The 17,112-nt window shown below is 37.9% G+C and overlaps 1 protein-coding gene and 1 pseudogene across 3 annotated transcripts in view; both read right to left on the reverse strand.

Moving 5' to 3' along the window:
• ASCC1 (activating signal cointegrator 1 complex subunit 1) overlaps positions 1-17,112 on the reverse strand; it is a 91,394-nt gene that overhangs the window by 25,586 nt on the left and 48,696 nt on the right. The window lies entirely within an intron of this gene.
• On the reverse strand, positions 261-16,150 carry LOC117036277 (40S ribosomal protein S15a-like; annotated as a pseudogene).

Genomic DNA, 17,112 nt, shown 5'->3' on the forward strand with positions numbered 1-17,112 from the left:
GAAGACGACAAACATGGAAACAAATAACTGCAAAGCATGACAGGAAGTGTTACGGGAGTAATCAACTGTATATGAAGACATGGAGAGGACCAGGTTTTCACAGGATCTTTAAACATGGTCTTTGAGAAACATGGAAGTTTATCATTTTGGGAATAGTGCTCAAGAAGCCTGGCTTAACGGAGTTGCCTAAAAGGAAGTGCTTTATTGGTTCATCTAGCCACAAACCAAAAGCTCCTGTGGCTGATGTGTTTGCGCCAGGATCAAACGCGGTCTGCTACGACTCCCAGACGTTTCGTCACTGGAAAAGCGCATGCACTGTGAAGATCCCAATAGTCTGTGCCAATGTTTCGATGAGGTGGAAGTACAGTACCAATAAAGACAACTACATGTAAGAAAACCCCGGGTGCATAATGTTCCCCGTATGGGCTCTGCGTGGCTCTAAGCACTACGAGTTCTGCAGTGGGTGGGCTCTAGCTCGATGACAGCCACTCATTCCTATACCCCCACCGGCATCGATTCTCGCAGAGGACGTTTTCATTCCGTTCAGATGTTTTGCTCAACAATTGAAGAATCAATTCCCTTTAACATTTCTTGTAAGGACAGTCTAGTGGTGATGTACTTCTTTAGCTTTTGTTTGTCTGGAAAACTCTTTATCTCCCCTTCAATTCTTTGCCTCTTGTGCTGCCAAGAGGGGTCATTATCCCAGCAAGTGTGTGGTGGAGATCTTGGTCCTCGGCCTCAGGAAGCAGCCATCTTCTGTGACCACTCACTGCGTGGCAGTGAAATTCAGCCTGCAGCTTTCACACGTTGTGCCAGAACACCCACCCTGAGCCCAGAGAAGCTCTCGCTGCACGTGGGCACTGGCGGGGAGGTCCACATCAAAGGACAGAGCAGAGCGCCTGGTGCACTGGGAGAAGCCTGCACCTTTCAACCTATCCTTGGCTTTTTTGGAGATTTGTGCCACGTGCTAATCGACTTCCCTGGTTCAAAAGAATCTTTTATCAGTCACTAATGTACTAATAAACAATAGATCTCACATTTTTTTTAGATCTTACATTTTTAGATGTACTAGTATTACTCTTTGTGTCAAACACCACTTCTTTTCTTGGACGCAAGTAGCCCTGAGATATTTAGAGAGTCCATGAATCTTCCATTGCTCCTTGGGCCGTGGCCCTGTGGAGAGCAGTGAGCAGCGTCTCCCCGAGCAGGGCTGGATGGGTCTGCTTTATCTGAGGTGGGGGCCAAGTCCCCCCTGTGTGGCCCGGCTGTGGGAGCTCGCCTCCAGCAATCATTCCGGCTGCAGAAGCTGAGTTGCTCAAGGCCTATCTCCAAGTGGATAACAGCCTCTGGTATCCCCACCCCCCATTACATTTCACCCACTCAGACACAGGCCAAACAGCCCTCTTCTGCAACCACTGCATACACTGCAGCAAGAGGGGGTTATTCTCCCCTAGAGACTGACTCAGGAGCACAGACGATTCTTTTCCCCTTTGTGGTTTTCAGGCTTCAAAGTTCCGAATTTCTTTACCTTAATTGTTTCTATGAAATACTATTAACCAAAGAATATTTATAACATGAGTAAGCCATAATTATTTTAATAATAATAAAACAAATACCCACGTCCCCTCCACCAAACTTCAGAAATAGAACACAGTATTGGGACCAGAGTGAGGCAAGTGAGGTAACTTGCTTTGGGCACAAAATTTAAGGGGTGCCCCAAAATGCAGTTAACCAAGATACATCATGTTTTATTGCAGTATTTTTAAAAATCAAAATTAATGCAAAAATAATCTACAATGAAGAAAATATCAAAATTCTGAATGAAGAATGGGATGAGTGCTACTGAGTTCTCCTTTTGCCTCAGGCACCAGGACGGCTTGGCCTGAGATACATCATGACAACATACCGGTTCCTCAGGACGCTCCCTGCTCTGGAGACCCCAGAGATCTGCTGCCGCCCCAGCAGGTGGTGGAGCAGCCTGTGACCCCAGCACTGCTCAGCATCCTTCCTCTACTTAGCAACCTGACAACTGCCACCTCAGTGCTTCCTGGTCCCTGGGCCACAGTTGCCACCCGTACCACCCTTCCAGGCACAACTCAAGCACAACTCCTGCTTCTCCACAAAGCCTTCCTAACTACCCTAACACTCGACTCCCCCAGATCCGTGAGCAGTGATTTTGTCCTCTGAAATGCTGCCCACTTGTAAGGTGCGCTCCGCTTAGCACTCTCAGGGATGGACCCTTAGTGTTTCAAGTTTGTCTGTTTTGTTCTCCTACCGCATTGCATGTTCCTTAAGAGCATATCATTCTCGCATTTGTCTTAATCCGTCAGAGTACCATTATCCTTGGCTTTCTGTAACTATTGGCTGTGATTGGTTAACTGATGCATTTGACTGATTAAAAGTGAAACTTGAATGTGAAAAAATAAAATAAACACGGTCTTGAAGGATCATTAAATATTCCCAGATAAAACAGGAAAGGAAGGACCTGACTTCTAGTAGAAGAAACAGCATGTACGATGATGCCACAGCATGCAAGACGACAGCTGATTTGGAAAACTGCCAATTATTTAACATAACAGAGAGAGAGAAAAGGGACAGTGGAGATGAGCAGGATATACGTAGTGGTTGGACCATGGGAAGCCACAGAAATTTTTTAAAACAGAATGATGTGGTCAGATGTCCATTTTCAAAAGCTGACTCTGTGGCAGAGTAGAAAATGTGTTAGAAGGAGTAGAGACCAGTGTACAGAGGTCAGCTAGGCAGTACTATAATGGTACAAACAACAACAAACACAATGTGTCAGGCACTATTCTAAGCACTTTATATGATCATTTATATAAAGTCATAGAACTAATACGTGGCATATCCAAAATTAGAATCTATTTAGTCTGGCTTTAGAGTATATCCTTTAAGGACAGTGCTACAAAGGGGGAAAGGATGAAGATCTAAACTATGGCAGGGGCAATGAAAACCGAGACAAGGGAATGGATTGAAAAGAGCCATGTGAGAGAGAAGGACCCTCCGATACGGCAGTGCTGAGACAGAGGAAGCCGGTGAGGGTCACTCCCCAGAGTCTGCGAAATGACCAGGTGGGTCACTGCCAAGGGGGAACTGTGACGAAGCAATTGTTATTATGTTGAGTTGTGGTGTCAGAAGGGTTACTACTGTGTACATTTTTGAAGATGTGGCACGGGATATCAAGTAGGGTATGTCCAGGAGAGAGATGGAAATACAACTCTAAAGCGCAAGAGAAAAATGTGGGCAAAAGATACAGATCTGGGAGTCATCGGTGCACAAACAGTAGTTAAAAGCAAAGGACAGATGCAGTCCTAGTGGGGGGTTCAGAGCCAAGAAGAGACCTAAGGACAGAGCCCTACGGGACACTCCTATGTAAGGGGCGGAGAAGGAACGAGCAAAGACCATCAATAAGGATGAGGAATAAGAAAAGTAAGGCTTCGGAAAGGCTGAAAGGAGAATTATTACAAGGGGGAAAAAGGAATAATCAGCACAATGCTCTAGAAAAGTAAAGTAATAAAAGGAACAAAATATGCCTACTTATTTCTCACAATCAGAACACTTCACTGGCTCGCTGGAAATGGAAGCCTTGTTACAGAGGACCAAGGGAAAAACGAGGGGAGGGGGAATTAATGCAATAAACTCTTCCAAGAAACTTAAAAGGAAGGGGGAGAACAAATGCCTTCATAATTAGAAGATACAGAGTTGAGAGCAGGTTGGTTATGTTTGTTTTCAATGAGGAGAAAGACTTGAAAATGCTTATTGACAACAAGAAATTATCCAATAGACAAGGAAGATGAAATTTTAGGCAACAGAGGTAATTGACAGAACAAGATCTCAAAGCAGACTGGAAGGGCTGATGTGCTCATAGGTGATGGGAGCAGAGGTGAACAAAACAAGTCCCAGCCCTTGAGCAGCTTACATTCTAGTGGAAGGAGACAGACGGATGGAAAATATACACATCAACTATGTCAGGTGGTGCTAAACGCCTTGAAAAAAATGAAATGGAAAAGAGGGAGGAGAATGCGACGGGGTGTAAGTGTACTATTTTAGATAAGGTGATCAAGGAAGGCCTCCCTGATAAAGTGACATTTGAGCAGATACCTGAGGGAACAGCATTCCAGAGAAAGGGAACTGTAAGTACAGACATCTGAGGCAGCATGTGAGTGTTATGATGAAGAATAGCAAGTGGGCAGTGTACAGAATGAAACCAGGAGAGGTGAGGAGGTTGGAGACATAAGGAGAGTCAGGTTACACAGGGCTTGCACTGGGCTCTTAGACCTTGTAAGGACTGTGGCTTATACTCTGAATGGGGTGGGGAACTTTTGGGGGGTTTCCAGCAGAAGAATGACATGATCTGGCTGACATTTTAAAAGGAAATCCCTGACAACTGTGTGGAGGTCAGATGTGGTTGAGGGAAGGATGGAAGCTGGAAGGCGGTTAGGGAGCTGTTGCAACCACCCAGGTGGCTGGAGTAGCAGTGGGGGTGGCAGCGGTGGAGGTGGTGAGAAGTGGTAGCTTTTCTGATATACAAGAGTCAGGAGTTGAAGGTAACTTTAGAAGGATTTTTGTCCTAAACAACTGAAAGACTGAATCCCAAAGAACATGACACATTCAAGGATTCTTGAGAAATTCTGCAGAGAGGAAAGGGCAGCAATGAGATGGAAAGGCAGGCTGCTGGAGCCAGGTTGTGAAGGCTCCAGTGGGCCGGGGGTGCTGGGGTCTCATTTAGCAGGCCACAGGAAACCAACGGGGGTTTGTAAGCAGCAAGATACCAGGGGGGAAACTAAAGCACAGAGGTTAAGAGACATGTTGTACTTCCTTACATAGTTATCTTAATTATTTTTCTGATTTCAAAAATAATACATATTATTCATTACAGAAAAAAATGGAAAATGCAGAAAAGCATAAAAAGGAAAACATAACCTCATCATCCACAGATGAACACAACTTTTGTCATATAATATTTTTTTAAAAATTAAAGTTTATTGGGGTGACAATTGTTAACAACGCTACATAGATTTCAGGTGTACAACTCTGTAACACATCATCTACACATCGCATTGTGTGTTCACCACCCAGAGTCAGTTCTCCTTCCATCACCATATATTTGATCCCCCTTACCCTCATCTCCCACCCCCCAACCCTCTTACCCTCTGGTAACCACTAAACTATTGTCTGTGTCTATGAGTTTTTGTTTCTTCATTTGTTTGTTGTTTTCAGTTTTATATACCACATATCAGTGAAATCATATGGTTCTCTAATTTTTCTGTCTGATTTATTTTGCTCAACATAATAATCTCAAGATCCATCCATGTTGTCACAAATGGTCCTATTTCATCTTTTCTTACCACCGAATAGTATTCCATTGTGTATATATACCACAATTTCTTTATCCATTCATCTATAGAAGGACATTTTGGTTGTTTCCATGTCTTGGCCACCGTAAATAAAGCTGCAATGAACACTGGAGCACATATATCTTTACAGATAAATGTTTTCAGATTTTTTGGGTAGATACCCAGGAGAGGGATTGCTGGGTCATATGGTAATTGTATTTTTAATTTTTTGAGGAACCTCCACACTGCCTTCCATAGCGGCTGCACCAGTCTGCATTCCCACCAACAGTGTATGAGGGTTCCTTTTCCTCCACAGCCTCTCCAACACTTCTCATTATTTGTCTTGTTGATGATAGCCATTCTAACTGGTGTGAGGTGATATCTCATTGTGGTTATTTGCATTTCTCTGATGATTAGTGATGTTGAACATTTTTTCATATGTCTATTGGCCATTTGTATGTTTTCTTTGGAAAAATGTCTATTCAGGTCCTCTGCCCATTTTTTTATTGGACTGTTTGTTTTTTTGTTGTTGAGTTCCTTATATATTTTGGATATTAGCCCCTTATCAGAGGCGTTGTTTGCAAAAATCTTCTCCCATGCGGTTGGTTGCCTCTTTATTTTGTTGATGGTTTCTTTTGCTTCTTAGTTTGATATAGTCCCATTCATTCATCTTAGCTTTTACTTCCCTTATTATATAATTTTTAAGTCTTTTTCTACAGATATGTAACAATTTTTAAAAGACAAAACATTTTTCTATAACTCGCTTACTTCGCTTAATATTCCCTGAATATTTATCCATGTCATGAAAGTTTTCTAAAATGTCATTTTATATTATATACCTTTTAGAGGAGTTTAAACCAGCAATGGAAGTGGCTAGCCAATAAAATATTGGTAAGGATGGAGAAAGAGGACTGATTCAAGAAAATGACTTTGTTCCTACATTCCTAGGGGAAAATAAAATATATTCAGATTGCACATAACTCTGATTTTAGTTTACTGATTTAATTAACGGTGTGTGTGTATCTCCAAGCAAAGACCTACAGTATATTGGGTCCAAAGGTTCTGATTAACTAACACCATCACAGAACCATAAAGTTTTGAAATATTTCTAAATACTACAACATAATTTAAGTCTGAACATAACCAAGCACTATAAAATCCACCTGAATTACAAACCACAGCAGAAGGTTAAAGAAAAATAAGTGGGTAGGAAGGAGTTCAGCTATACAGAAACAGGAAGCAAAAAAATACTACAGGAAAGAAATAAACTAAATGAAAGAAACCAGTCTCCAGTTTTGTCTTTCTGGAAAATTAAGATTTCTGTCTAATTTACAGACTCTGAACTTTGAAGGGACTAAAAGACCTTTAAAAACCCTAAAAAGTTCTTGATTAACCTGCTCATTTTACACAAGAAACAAAGCACAGACAGGGTGAGCTGCTCAGAGTCAGGACACAGGGACCAGAATCCAAGTCTCCTGGCAGCCATTTTCCTCTATATTCAATTCACTGTGCGCTCCACTAAGGTTGGCTCCTTATATTATTCTCTGCTTTATTCTGGCACCTAAATTAATGCCTAACTGACACATAATCAATGCTCAATAAATAGTTGTTGCATGCATGCATGCATGAATTCACAGAAGACAAATATTTTGGAATTCTATTAAAAGAACATAAGGGCACTTGGGCACAATCACTAAATTTCAGGTTGATGTCATGGATACCACATTTGACAATGTCAGTATATTTCTAACAGTATAGTCTTTCAAATCTTACTTCATTGATCCTTTCCTGTTAAACTATGAATGAGTCACAAAGCTTCTCTCTATGCCTTTGCTTCTTCATAATTGAACTGAAAATAATGTAGGGTTGCTATAAAAAAATAATAAATTATTCTTAAGCAGCTTTATCATTTAGATAGTGCTTGGGTTTGAAAACAGAAGCCAGTTATTAATGCTTTAAATTTAAGCTCTTAGTTTAAAGGCCTGTAACTGCTACAAACTTCAAGCATTTTAGAGCCATCTTTATAGACATGGACTTGTATTGCAGAATGATCACGAACTCCTTAGATAGTACAAACTTCAGGCTTTTTTTTTTTTTAAGGAGGGCGCAACTCACAGTGGCCCACGTGGTGATCGAACCAACAACCTTGGTCTTATCAGCACCACACTCTAACCAACTGAGCTAACCGGCCACCACTCAAACTTCAGGCTTTTGTTTGGGATTTCTTCCCCAATTTAATTCAGTTTTTTAAATTATTATTTATCTTTATTATCAGTTTCAGGTGTACAAAACAACATAATGATTAGACATTTACACACCTCACAAAGTGATAACCCCAACAAGTCTACTATCCGACACCATGCATAGCTATTACAATACCACCGACTATATTCCCTATGCTGTATTTTACATCCCATGACCATATATATATATATATATATATATATTTAAATTATAGTTGACATTCAATATTATTTTGTATTAGTTTCAGGTGTACAGTGCAATGGTTAGGCGTTTATATAATCTATGGTGTGATCCCCTGATAAGTCTAGTACCCATCTGACAGTACTCTTTACAACATTATTAGCTATATTCCCCATACTGTATTACACATCCCCGTGACTATTTTGTGATTACCACTTTATACTTCCTAATCCTTTCACCTTCATCACTCATCCCCTAACCCCCTCCCATCTAGCAACCATCAGTTTGTTCTCTTTATCAATGAGCCTATTTCTGTTTTGTTTGTTCGTTTATTCTGTTCTTTAGATTCCACATATAAGTGAGATCATATGATATTTGCCTTTCTCAGTCTGACTTATTTCACTTAGCAAAATATCCACTAGGTCCATCCAAGTTGTTGCAAAAGGTAAGAGTTCATTCTTTTTTATGGCAGTGTAATATTCCATTGTATAAATGTACCACAATTTTTTTATCAGTCATCTATCGATGGGCATTTCGATTGTTTCCACATCTTGGCTGTTGTGAATAGTGCTGCAGTAAACATAGGGGTGCATATAATTCAGTCATATCCAGTTAATGTTTCCTGAGTGCTTACTGTTGATAGGCATTCTGCTAGTCGCTACAAGAATACAAAACTAAGTAAACATAGTCTTTGTTATTAAGGAGCTTACAGTCTATTAAGATAACGATAAAGAATACACAAGCAATACAAGGTGCTTTGGGTAATTTAAATGGGGAGGAGATTAGAGCTGGGTGGGTTTAGAATGAGAAACTAACTGTACTCAAATCATCCTGGTCTATCAGCTGAATGAGTAAATGACTTAAGAAAACAACAAACATTCACTGAACATCTACTATGAGCCATGAATTATAAAAGGCACTGAATAACGATGATGAGTAAGACATACTCCCCGTCCCCCCTCCAATTTTATCGTCTATTTGAGGAAAAGAAGAAAGGATAGCAAGAAGGAAAGACAGCATTTGAACACAAAAAGATGAGGAGTAACATGAGAGAAATTTTAGTCACAAGAAACAAGATTAACAAAGACACAAGGGATCATCAATAAGCACTGAAGCTGGTTGGGACTCAGGGTAAGCACAAAATAGTGGAAGATCAAGTTGAAAAGTAAGCTGGATTCAGACCACAAGATCTTGAATGCTCGTCTGAGGAATACGAATTAATTTAAAAGATACTGTGAAATGATGGGAGATTTTTAAGCAAGTAAGTTTTATATAGGCTATGATTTAGAAAGACTCATGTAGCAGTATTTCATTGTGTATGTCATACACATGACATAAAAGTAATGTCTAGGTAACATTTCATGACAAGAATGAACTGTAGAATAATATGCATGATGGGATCCCATTTGTGTAAAATAACATGCACAGACAAGGATTCTTCAGCATTGTTTGCTCTGCTCACAATCTATTGGGGAGGAAAACGGGGAGAGTCAGGGCAGGGAGAAGAGGGCCATTTAGCTTTCACTTTACCCATCTATAAGGCTTTATTTTTAAAAAAAAAAGATGTAAAAAGAATAAGATTGGCTGTGAAAGGAAGGAAACAGTGATGCTGGCTGTATAGTTATGGAATTTAATTCTAATTACATCCACACACACACCTCTCTCATCTTTTCACCAAACTTCTCAAAAGAGTAGTCTGTCTCCAATGATTCTTCATCTACTTTGTCTGCCCCATCATAAACACATGGATTACAGTGAAACAGAACTAGGTGAAACCATAATTCTGCCATTTAGAAACAAAGACTACTCCTGACATTGACCTGGCCAAGTATACCAAGTATACCTGAACAAGTGTAACATTTGCCTGTTATAACAATGTTAAAAAAAAATCAGATAAACTAAAAAAGTTACTATCCAGAAACAACCACTGATAAGATTTTTATGCATTCAGATTAATTGATTTATTTTTCTCTTGCTCACTCTTCCCACTTTTAAGGGGCGGGGGAAGTAAATGTACATATTTACATTGTTTTATAATCCATTTTCATCACACAAATACTCTACAGTGAAAATTTTCCATTTTTCCAAGACACTTGTTAGTAGATCCATAGTATTCTGTATTCTACAAATGTTCTCATCTTTCTCCCACCAGTGATTTTGATGAATATTTAGATTGTTTCCAGTATTTACTGTTATTCACAATACTGGAAAAAATATCTCCACATACAGATATTTGCCCATGTATCTGATTAATTCCATTGGAAAAATTCCTATAGGGAGAATCAGCAAGTCCAAGAAGTATAAAATAAAACTCTCGGAATAAAGTGCCAGCTTGCTTTCTGGAAAGTTTGTACTAATTTATACTCTTAGCAGTAGTGACCTTCTCATGTCACTTATCCAACACCTACTTAGTTTTCTTCTATTTTTAAAATTTGTCCTTCCTCCCTCCCTCCCTCTTTCCCTCCGTCCCTCCCTCACTCCATCCCTTCTTTCCTTTCTTATGTACTGAAGTTAGTTTGATTTAGCCTCTATAAATCAGGGAAAACAAATAATCCTCATTAAACAAAAAATATTCTCTTTGGTATGAGAAAGAATTCTGTTACATATGTATCTATTTAATATCACTTATTAAGTTCAGTTTGATGCATATTAAAATAATGTTAATTTCTAGTACAAACCAGTTTGGAGGCCAAAAGCCTCTTCCTAACCACTCAGGCTACCAACACTTCTCAGACAATAAATGTTTCTATGGCCCACACCATCAAAAGCTGAGATTGTACCTCTTATTTTCAAAACCCAGCTCTCTCCTAGATGAGAGAGCTTTTGTAACTTAAGCCAGGTTAATGAATTATTGGTTTTACCTATGTTAGCCTTCCTAGGTAAGGTATATACTCTAAAAGGTATTACCTGGACATGAGGCTTTAGTTGAAATACCAACTATAGAAGGAACGCAGACTGCTGGATATTTTTTTAGCTACAATGGACTTCACAGTGCTTCTAAAAATTACACTAAAGAGATAATTATTTACTTAATTTATACATATTGAACTGGTCTAAACATACATAATCCACTATTTGTAGTAATTAATTTCCCTACCCATGACAATCCCTTCCTTGTTTTCATCAAGAGCAGTTTTTCCCACAGTCTTTAAGCTTAAGGATTTCTGGAAGCTTGCGGGGAAAGCTGACCTTTTAGAATTTCTGAGAATTTTCTATGTGTGCATGCTTTTATGTAGCTAGCAGAACTCTGAGGTTGAGCGCAGCCACAAACCCACATAAATATCTTCTGAACAAATTTTTATAGCATTTTATATCAATTTAACTCTGCAAATATGTTTATTTTATCAAGTGGCTAACCATATATCCAAGTTATATTCCTTTCACTTGTATTGGAAATGAAGTTGATAAATAAAACTGGAAAAAAAAAGTTTTCCAAAAATGTTTCCCATACACAAAAATTGTTTCTTTAGTTCATCAAAGTTGTATTGGCAGTTACATGGAATACTTATTCTCCTTTTTTTGTTGTTTCTTGGCATTTATTTTCTTTGTCTCTAGATTCCGTTGATGCTGCTGTTGGAATTTTAGTACATATATGGCTTTTTCCAGTTATCATCCTCATCTCTATCCTAAGTCCTCAATGGTGACCTTATCCTAGCAGAGGCTATAAAAGATTCACCAGGCACTGGCATGAAGACTCTCTGTAAATAGACATTGAGAAAACAAACTACCAAAGATTCCTCCACTGATTACTGACTCAAAAATAAAATAATAAAAACAAATTTTTTTAAGCACTGGAGATAAAAAGATATCATGGAAGTATAACTTATTCCAAATTATGTATAAAAGATAATTTTGACCTGAATAGAGAAGAGACTTTCAGGCCCTTTTGTGGCTAAAGAGATTACAGTGTCATCTGGTCACATTCACATGCTTCTCTTGCTTTTTCTTCTTTCCTTTGCAGTGACTATGGTTATAACCTGGCTTTTCTGTCCACTGTCTCCTTCCAATAGCATATGTGAACCTAGGTGTGATAGATGACTTCCAGTCCTCTTTCCATTCCTTGTCTCTCATAGCATGTAGATGGGAACCTTTTTACAGTGTGATTGACCCAGGACCTGGGTCAGTCAATTCGCGAGGCACCAGAGACACACAGGGAAGGACTGAGTTGTGCGGCTTCCGGACGAGGGACAGCCACCATTATTCTTGTGTGGAGCCCACAAACCTGTGTTTTCTTTTAATAGCTTAGTTCTCAAATAGATTTAAGGTCCTTACAGTAAGGGTCATTTTACCAGTTTTGTATTCCTTATGGTGTCTACAAGAATGCCTGGAATGGAGAAAGGCTAAAACCTTTCCCCTTAAGATCAGGAACAAGACAAGGCTGCCCACTTTCACCACTTTTATTCAACATAGTTCTGGAAGTTCTAGCCACAGGAATCAGGCAACAAAAAGAAATAAAAGGCATCCAAATTGGAAAGGAGGAAGTAAAATTGTCTTTATATGGAGATGGCATGATACTATATAAAGGGAACCCCAAAGATTCCCAAAAAAACTATTAGAACTGATAAATGAATTTAGTAAAGTAGCAGGATACAAAATTAATATTCAGAAATCAGTTGCATTTGTATACACCAATAAACTATCAGAAGTAGAAATCAAGAAATCAATCCCACTTATAATTGCTTCTAAAACAATAAAATACCTAGGAATAAATTTAACCAAAGAAGTAAAAGACCTGTACTTAGAAAATTATAAGACACTGAAGAGAGAAACCAAAGAAGATACAAATAAATGGAAACACATACCATGTTCATGGATAGGAAGAATTAATATAGTTAAAATGTCAATACTACCTAAAGCAATATATAGATTCAATGCAATTCCTATCAAACTACCAATGACATTTTTCTCAGAAGTAGAACATATAATCTTAAAATTTATATGGAACCATAAAAGACCCCGAATAGCCACAGCAATCTTGGGAAATAAGAAAAAAGTGGGAGGTATCACGCTGCCTGACATCATATCATACTACAAGGCTATAGCAATCAAAACAGTATGGTACTGGCATAAAAACAGACACATAGATCAATGGAACAGAACAGAGAGCCCAGAAATAAATCCATGCCTATATGGTCATTTAATCTATGACAATGGAAGCAAGAATTTACATTGGGGTAAAGACAGTCTATTTAATAAATGGTGCTGGGAAAACTGGACTGACACATGCAAAAAAATGAAACTGGACCACCTCCTTACGCCATATACGAGAACAAATTCAAAATGGATTAAAGACTTAAATATAAGACCTGAAACCATAAAACTCCTAGAAGAAAATATAGGGAGTAAATATAGGGAGTATATATAGGGAGACAGTACCCTGAGTAATATTTTTACTGATATATCACCTCAGGGAAGGGAAGTAAAAGAAAAAATAAACATATGGGATTATATCAAACTTAAAAGCTTTTTCACAGCAAAGGAAACCATCAATAAAACAAAAAGGCAGCCTACTGAATGGGAGAAGATATTTGCCAATGATACATCTGACAAGGGGTTGATATCGAAAATTTATAAAATAGTCATTCAGCTCAACATCAAAAAAACAAGCAACCCAATTAAAAAATGGGCAGAGGACATGAAGAGACATTTTTATAAGGGGCCATACAGATGGCCAACAGACATATGAAAAAATACTCAACCTCACTAATCATTAGAGAAATGCAAATAAAAACCACAATGAGATACCACCTCACTCCAGTTAGAATCGCTATCATCAATAAATCAACAAACATACCAGAGGGTAAGGAAGGTGGGGGTGGGAGATGAGGGTAAGGGGATCAAATATATGGTGATGGAAGGAGAACTGACTCTGGGGGGTGAACACACAATGGGATTTATAGATGATGTAATACAGAATTGTACACCTGAAATCTATGTAATTTTACTAACAATTGTCACCCCAATAAATTAAAATCAATCAATCAATCAATCAAACAACAAGTGCTGGCGCAGATGTGGAGAAAAGGGAACCCTTGCGCACTGTTGGTGGGATTGCAGATTGGTGCAGCCACTATGGAAATCAGTATGGAGGTATCTCAGAAAAACTGGAAATGGAACTACCTTATGACCTAGCAATTCCACTCTTAGGTATCTATCCAGAGAAACCCAAGATGCTAATTCGAAAAAATATATGCACCCCTATGTTTATTGTATCACTATTTACAATAGCCAAGACTTGGAAACAACCAAAATGCCCACCGGTAGACGACTGGATTAAGAAACTGTGGTACATTTATACAATGGAATATTACTCGGCTATAAAGAAGAATGAAATCTTACCATTTGCAACAACATGGATGGACCTAGAGAACATTATGCCAAGTGAAATAAGTCAGTCAGAGAAAGACAAATACCATATGATCTCACTTATATGTAGAATCTAAAGAACAGAATAAATGAGCAAAGTAAACAGAAATAGTCTCAGAGATATAGAGGAAAACCTGATGGTTGCTAGAAGGGAGGGGGGTATGGATAAGGGAGAAAAGGGGAAGGGATTACATAGCATAAATTGGTAAACTACAATATTGCCAAGGGGAAATGAAAGATAGTTTGGGGAATATAATCAATAATGTTGTAAAGACTTTGTAGGATGTCAGATGGGCACATGTCTTATTAGGGGGACCACTTCACGGATGGTGTAGATGCCTGACCACTACACTGTACACCTGAAGCTGAAGCTAAATCATATTGTATATCAACTATAATTTAATATATATATAGTCACAGGATATGGAGTACAGCATAGGGAATAGAGTCAATAGAATTGTAATAGATATATACAATATCAAAGGGGCAATAGATTGGGGGAGAGGGTTTATCACTTTGTAAGGGGTGAAATGTCTAACTATTACATGTTTTGTACACCTGAAACTAACTAACTAACTAACTAAATAAATAAATAGTGCCTGGTACTTTGTTAGTATATACTAAACTACTTATTTGGGGATATTTATCTTGTGTTCAATCACTGGTTAGAACTTTTACTGTTCTCTTGTCAATTTCAGAGCTTCTCTTAGTAGACTATTATGTTATCCGCAAATAATGACAATTTTTGTCTTCTTTTCAATTGTCTCTGTTTTATAGCTTTATTTTTAACCACAGGTTTCAGAAAAATGTGTTTAAGATTAATGGTTATTGTAGGCAACCACATTTTATTTCTGATTATAATGGGAATAAACCCAGTAAATATTACCATTCAATATGACTGTTGATTTTTGCTTTAAAATAGATATTTATCATATTAGGCAATATCTTTCTATTTCCATTTTCTGAAACATTTTAATGAAAAAAATAGGTTGAATTTCATCAAAAGCCTTTTAGGCATGTATTTACACATTATTTTTAAGTTTGATCTATTAAGTAGGATATTATTAGATATCCTGGTCTTAATGCATCTTTGCATTCCTGAGACAAACCAGCTTAGTCATAATGGAGCATAGTCATCTGACTCCTACACTCCACTTTCAGAAAACTGCCAAATTAAGCAGATTTTACTCTTCTTGCATCGATGTATCATTTTTCACTGCTAATGTTCTAATTCAGGCCTTCTTTGCTTCTCACCTGAATTACTGTAATGGCTTTAAAATATTTCCCCCTCCTATTCCTGGCTCTTCAACTACATATATAGTATATAACTGCATTAAATTTATACAGAACCATTTGGGGAGAACTGACATCTTTATGAAACTAAGTCTGTCAATGAACATGGGCATCTCTCAATTTGTAATTTCCTGCAAAAAGGTCTTGTTATATTTATTCCTAAGAACCTTATGGTCTTTGTTGCTATTGTAAATAGATAATGTCTTTTTGTAGTTCTTTAATTTAATTATTTTCTCATGGAGGCATTTTATTTGTATGTATGTATTACATCCCCAGAAAAAGAATCCCAGGATTTTTCCACCTGTGTTTCATCTTGCTTCTTCATGGTCCATGATGCCCAATGAGGTTGTCAGTACAATGGAACCAAACTGACAGCACAGGAGCAGGTTGTTCTGCCATTTTGCTAGATCTCTGAGTTGCACATCCAATCTGGGGCTGATCACTCCACACTTATTTAACCTGCCTGTGAGGTTCACAACAATTTTCTGAGCTCTGTGATCCTCAAAGATTTCAAATTCGCCAACATAACCACGCTTCCGCATCACAGTTAGAAACTGGACGACGACTTCGGAACATGGCCTAATAAGAACCCGGCATTTGCCTCTCTTCTTGGCATTGTTGAAGCTCTTGAGAGCATCAGACAGGACATTAATGCACACCACTATGGCAGCACAAAAAGATGGCAGAAAGAGGACGGGAGGGGCGAGTGCATGGAGTTATGGGATAATGTCTTTTTTAAATGATGTTTTGTGTTTGTTACTGGGGTATAGAAAAGCTATTGATTTTATTATACTAATTTTATAGTCAATCACTTTGTTAAACTCTTGTTATTTCTAATAAGTTGATAATTGTAAATAATCTTATTTCTGGTAAAAAAAATCGCTGAAAATTATTAAGCCTTACTTTATGATCTATTATGTAATCAATTTGTTTCAGCTATTTCGTGTGCCTGAAACGAACATGAATTCTTTAATGCTGAGTGTATAATTCTAGAGATGACTATTACATGAAACTTGTTAATTATTAAAATCTTCTGAATCTTTACTGATTTTACAGCCGCTTAACCTACCAATAATTGGAAGATATGTTGCAATCTCCTTCTATGATGATGGGTTTCGTGATTTCTCCCCAATAAAATATTAATTATATAAATTTGGCTTAATCTACTTTGAGGCTGTTCTGTTAGGTTCATACAAGCTTAGACTTCATACATTTTCCTGGTAAATTGAACCTTTTATTATGTAATAGTTCCTCTATTGCTAATAATGGATTTTTCTTTAAGCCTATCTATGTTTGCTATCCATTCTGTTATGCTTTTTTTTGGTACTTGCCTAGTATATCTTTTTCCCTTCTATTATTTCAACTGTGAAGGAAGAAAAACTTTCCTCTATCCTTCAAGGTTCTTTTTTGGCTGGTCTAATAATTAAATCTATATGAGACAGATTAACAAGAGAAAATAACCAAATTTAACAGGAATCCCACATACATGAGAGATTCAGAACAGAAAGGGAAAATGAGGTATAGATGACATTCTGAACTAAGGATGAGGTAAGCCACCATGGGGCTTCAGGGAGGAGGAAGGTTGTTGGCAGGACAAGAAGAAGAGCAGATGTTCAGTAATTAGAAGTTTGTCCTGACATAGACAGGTCATAAAAATTTATTTCTAGTGATAAGT

This window comes from Rhinolophus ferrumequinum, chromosome 16 (genome assembly GCF_004115265.2).
Source record: "Rhinolophus ferrumequinum isolate MPI-CBG mRhiFer1 chromosome 16, mRhiFer1_v1.p, whole genome shotgun sequence".
NCBI lineage: Eukaryota > Metazoa > Chordata > Mammalia > Chiroptera > Rhinolophidae > Rhinolophus > Rhinolophus ferrumequinum.